Source organism: Poecilia reticulata, linkage group LG14 (assembly GCF_000633615.1).
Source record: "Poecilia reticulata strain Guanapo linkage group LG14, Guppy_female_1.0+MT, whole genome shotgun sequence".
Lineage (NCBI taxonomy): Eukaryota > Metazoa > Chordata > Actinopteri > Cyprinodontiformes > Poeciliidae > Poecilia > Poecilia reticulata.
The window spans coordinates 11,671,679-11,677,570 of record NC_024344.1 but is presented as its reverse complement, the minus strand read 5'-3'; the positions used below and the strand labels follow the sequence as shown (position 1 = coordinate 11,677,570).

The following is a 5,892-nucleotide window of genomic DNA, read 5'->3' as shown; positions in this document are numbered from 1 at the left end:
CTCGGTGAGCTCTCTCTCGGTGAGCTCTCTCTCGGTGGGCTCTCTCTCGGTGGGCTCGGTGTTTGAACTTCGGGGTGAAGGCGGGGACCACGACCCGTGACGTACTCTCGGAACAGATGCAAACTTCAGCAGGTACTTCTGGCTGACATTTGATGATTCAAGGTTTATGCTGATCATCACAGATCACTGAATGTCAGGGCCCGTCTGGTCAGAGCTGATATATTCATCACGGGAGAAGGAGAAGGCGCAGTCGGGGCGATACGCTGCCTCTGGTTTCTGTGCGTGTCTGGAATGAACAGCAGTGGAAGGACTTGCTGAGAAGTGTGTGTGTGCGTGTGTGTGTGTGTGTGCGCATGTGGGTGGGAGGGAGGGAGGGAGTTGCAGCAGAAAAATGGCTCTGTGAAACRGCTCTCAATCAGAGCAGCTGAGAAAGGTCATGCATCACCTTTCTGCTGAAAAGCAAAGCAGAGCCAACATCAGTGAGAGCAAAAATTGCAGATAGGATATGGCAGTAAAGACAATTGCTGATCACAAAAGATAAGCATATTTAATATTACCGTTTGTAGATTTTATCCCACCGACATGCCAGGAGAAAGTAAAAGTACTTTTTCACTTGAGCTGTGCATTGAAAGTTTGGAACACATTGAAAATGATGCAATTTAATGGCACCAATGTGACGATACGGTCATGTTCCGTCTAGAAAATTCTGACTAAAACCATTGGAGAAACCTTCAGAAATGAACACACGGTATTTTCTGAGGATGACATGGTTTTAACACGTTTCGGACATGAAAATATTTAAAGTGCTGCATTCGTCCCTTTTACTCTCGTTTCCAGTCGTTGTGTGACGGCCGTAGAGAACATCTGTGGAGAACATTCGTGAACAAACAGCATCATGAAGACCAAGGAGCCCAGGAGAAAGGAGGGTAAAGATTGGAAGTAGGGATAGGGTTAGGGAGCATGTTGTGGAGCTTTTTAAAGCTGATTTAGGTTATAAAATAATATCCTTATTTTGTTACAGGAGCTCCCATGGTAACTATGGAGGAGCTGCAGAGAGGAAGTCTTATTTAGAGGGTTTGGAGAAGATCCTCTTGCAAGATGAGATCCAAATGTAACATGTCCGCCTGCATACAAAACACTGCTGTGTACTCTGAAAACACCATCCACACCAGAAAACTGGGTGCTGGCAGCATTATGCAGTGGGAATGCTTTTCTTCAGAAGGGTGATGGAAGCTGAGCAGAGCTGATAGGATGCATGGAACTTAATACAGAGCAGTCCTGGTAGTTACATTTATTTAGATATATTAACTTCAGTAACATTTAGGGAAATATTACCTTTAGGGGTGTTTTTACCATGCTGTACTTTTTACTTTTTACTTGAGTAATTGTATTATTTCATAATTTCACTGCTCTTACTTGAGTAACATTTTTCTGACTCTACTGAATGAAGAACAAACATGTTTTAACCAAAACATCTCCAGACGCAGACACACTTCTGCTGTTTGTTTTGTTTTGTTGTTGTTAAAATTTCTTAAATGTTAAATTGATTTTGGATTTTACACGTCATTTTTGCCTGATTTTTTATTATTTTGTAATTACATTACTTATATAAATCATTTTTATGTTGGTCCATAAGATGCCAAAAATTTATATTTTGGTCCACCCTGATGATGTAATATTAAAATACTAAATAACTGATGTTTTGATAGCCTTTTTACCAGACACATTTTTTCACTCAAGTAATTTCTTGCCAGCTAAGTCTTTACTTTTACTCTAGTGAAAATATGTTGAAGTATGCTGCTCCTTAGAACAACTGTTGTTGTTCTCTACCCGCCTCTGTTTAAAGTTGGCTTTGAGTTTCCGGTTTCCTAAAAATCCCACTACAGTGATTCATGCTGGTGCTGTGACACGTGCGAAACTTTGACGGCAGCATATAATATTTCATCCAAGTAATAAACAGGGGAACTTTTGTAGACTTTACCATCCATTTTTTTCATTTTCATACGCCACTGTTTTCTCTCATCGTGACTTACTTTTAGCTGGAAGGGTCACCCTGAGGTCAGCCTCGCCGAGGACTCGGCCATCTTGTTCCCGAATCTCCTCAGACAAATTGTTGATTCAGAGATCAAACCTTTTACCGACCTTCCCACACTGGACAATTTCTCGGAGCGTGAGTGCATCAAGCCTCATGTGGCCTCGGTGAAGTGCGCAGCAATCAAGGTGAATTTGAGGGGGTGACGGTAAACACCAGTTCAGTTGTACGGAACGAGTGGGAAATGTGTGTGTGTGTGTGTGTGTACACACACATGCGTGGATGTGGTAAAGGGGAGAAAAATACGCTTCCAGGGTCAATGCAGCACTCAGACGTCTTGCAAACTTAACGCCCATCATCAGTTCTGTACTGTAGCACAGCAAAGGCGTCATCGATGTGTTTATATTGGTTAGTTTCAAAAAGAAAAAGAAAAAAGAAAAGAAAAGAAAATTAGGTAAAATTTATACTCAGCTAGTAGCTAAATTACAGACTAAAAAAATCTGACTGATTCAACACTGTTTCCCGTTTTAAGTAATTTTGCTAAGACAAAAATGGAAACCGATGGAAAGATTTCATAATTCCAAATTATTTGAACTGTGCTCATATTTTCTCACACCCTAAATTGTGATTCGGTGATGTTATTAAATCATTGTCCAGCAGGGGGAGACTGTGCCAGACTATCCGGTCTGATCCAGCAGCAAGACATGAATATGCACACTAATATTCTGTAGAAGTTGTCCTTGTTTGAACAAACATTGAATAAGAGCATAAAAAGATTGGATGTGGTATTATCCCTTTTTCTTTTCTTTTTTTTATTACATTGAGTTTCCATTCTTCCTCTTCAGATTTTCTGCAGGACCCAAATCTCTAAATTAGACTGAAAGCAAAGATCTGACTGAAATTTTCATTTCATTTCATTTATTTATTTATTTCGAACAGACATTAAAAACAGTCAAAAACGAACAAGAAAACAAAATAGAATGAGACAAACTTAAGAAATAAAATGTAAAACAAATGATTTTGCCCATGTGACATGCAATTTTATATTTTCTGTTCGAAAAGGAGCAGGTAGAAGATACATCTTATAATATCCTGCCCCTTTCATACTTGTCGATGTATTATCAATTGACTTTCAGAACATCAACAAGAGACAACTGTGCTGAGTTATGTCCGATCTAATTTAGTGGTGAAATATTTTTTTGTTCTGAAGCGATAACTTTTACCCAAGTGATTAGAACGGGCAGTTTTAAATCTTGAACCACAAGGGGGCGTCCTTGACCAATAATTACACTATCATGACCTCACATGATGACAAAGCGCTTTAGAAAAGCTACATTACAAACTCCGTTCAGGTTGGTCCAATAATTTGCGTCTCACTAACACCATCTTCCTCGTACAACACTGACCAAAAAAAAAAAGAGAGAGAGAAAAACATTTCTCAGATTCGAGAAATGTTGGAGCTGAGATGCTAATTTGTCTCCAGAGTCGGGTTGGAGTGAAGGAGGAATCTGAATCCAGCATCTGTCTCCTTTAATGACCGTGAAAAGGGGCGCAGGGGTAAAACGCGCGAGGTTTTAGTCCTCGTCCTCGTCACGGGTTCGAGTCCCGACCCGATGACCCAAATGCCGCATATTTCCCTCCTCTGTCACAACCTGCCTCCCTGTCTGACTACTGCCAAATAAAGACCACTAGAACCAGACAAATATTTTCAAAACGAGCACTGATACGCCGAACACCGCATTTAAAGGCAGAATAACGTTGTTGTTGCTCTTTAAATTGAATGTGTGGACAGATGAACAGAATCAGAGATTTTTTTTTGTATATTTGAATCATTTTGTTCTCTAATGAGAAGAGGAACAAATGAGATGGATCCAACATATGAACAAGAGTTATACTGTAGAGTGTCAAACCAGACTGAACTTTAGACTGTTGGAGCAACTTCTAAATAACAGTTTAAAAACCTGTTTTTTTACCCCCTCTAGCAGAACAGTTTATGACTTTGATCTACCCCAAGCTTTCCTTCCTTTATTGTGTTAGAGGCTTACAATAAAGATAAGAACAGAAATAGCTCCAGGCTGAGCCAATGAGTTGTGAAATACAACTGATATATATATATWTWTTTTTTTTGCTTTTTACCAGATGATAAATGTCACGAAAACACGTAAAATATTTCCTCCCCGGCAAAGCCCCCAAAGTTATGAAACACTCTCACTTCTGGTTAGCCTTTCCAGAACTCTTTTTCACATCATGCAAGCTGCAACATGTAACTTTTATAAACAATGTCTTATTCATATTTGTGACTCGATTGTGACAGTACATGAGCTACCTGTGAAAACAAACTAAAATCAAGCTTCTTTGCCTCCTCTGTGGTCCTTCCCCCATCTGCAGAAATATATTGCTGCCTGTTAGAAACAACCAATCAGAGCCATGATTGACACATAAGCTGTCAATCAAGCTTATGTGTACCACACTGCTCAAACTCTTCCCCTTGCTTACTGGTAGGCTACAGGTAAATCCCTATTAGCCCGTCATGAATGCTCAGGCTAGTTAGCATGACCACCGGTGACAGTGGATAAACGGCTTTACAGTAATGGTAAGATGTTTCTCTGCCATTAGCACATTGAGCAGCAAATATAGAAGTATGATTGGCAGCGCTAAGGCCTTCCTCCTGGCACTGATTGGTTGTTTCTGACAGGAAGTGGTGCAGCTCTGCAAATGGAGGAGCTCCATTTTTTCACAGATCCGACTTATGCTATAATCTCACAACAGTGAGTTATCAAATATGTAAAAACCATATTGTTKGTAAGTTAWATTCTGCAGCTTYAATCCTAATATTGCCTTTTTACTTTAAAATAAAAATATTCCTGAAATAAAACCATAATTTTATTTTYATACTACAAATAAACGTTAAAAAACTTGGTAGGAAATACTGTAAATTATTTTGTAGTCAATGTACGCAACGATTGTCAGGCATATGGAAACTTYATAATTTGTACAAAAACAAGATTGTCCCAGAAACCTGAAAATACAGAACTTGAGGATCTGCAGATAAAATTAACATGATTTTTACGCAGAATGAACTAACCTGGAAGGGGTCCATATATCAGATTTAAAATATAAAACACATCCCATGTTTGCCTTTTCAAAAGGAAGCCAAACAGTTTATTAATTTTTGAGAGATTTCTTTTCACTCTCAGCCCACTCTCTTTAAAAGAGCTTGCTGTATTTGGCCAAGTTTAATGAATGGGTAAACCATCTGCTTTAGACAAAAAAAAAAAAAAACTTTTACATTAAAATAATGTTATACCACTGCAGGATAACATTCCAGTTACTTAATCAGGTTTTAAACTTCTAATTAGTAGTAAACACTACATTTCCCATTTTTATTTGTAAATCAATTGGAAACCCATGTATAATTTTTATTTTGCATTCCAAATATACAGATTTTTGTTGGTCTATCACACCGTTCCAACAAAACATATCTTCCTAAAATGTTTATTGCTGAATCCTGAGTCAAATATCACAGCACTATGTTTGCGTTTGTACGCCGTTTTAAATGCACTCTTCAAAAGACGACTCAAACAGCTTAGGTTTCCAACAGGAGATTATCGTTTAATTAATGTTAAAAAAATTTTTTTGCAGATAAAATAATTTTTAACTGATGCAATTGTTAAAATGATGCAGTTTCACACAATCGATGAGTCTTTAAACCTTTCTGATCAGAGCTGTAGATGGTCATTCGATTCAGAAGAAGTGATCCAGTGTGGTGCCAAGAACAGAAATGACAAAACATCAGATTCATCATCAAAATTTGACATTTTAATGGAAACTAAAACAGTGAACACGGGATTTTTTTTTTT

General features: G+C 38.3%; 1 long non-coding RNA gene across 1 annotated transcript; it reads left to right on the top strand.

The window, feature by feature from the left end:
- Positions 1-1,417, top strand: LOC108166872 (uncharacterized). Its single transcript, XR_001777264.1, has 3 exons — positions 1-132; positions 838-939; positions 1,022-1,417. It is a non-coding gene; the product is annotated as an uncharacterized LOC108166872 (long non-coding RNA).
- The last annotated feature ends 4,475 nt before the right edge of the window (positions 1,418-5,892 follow it).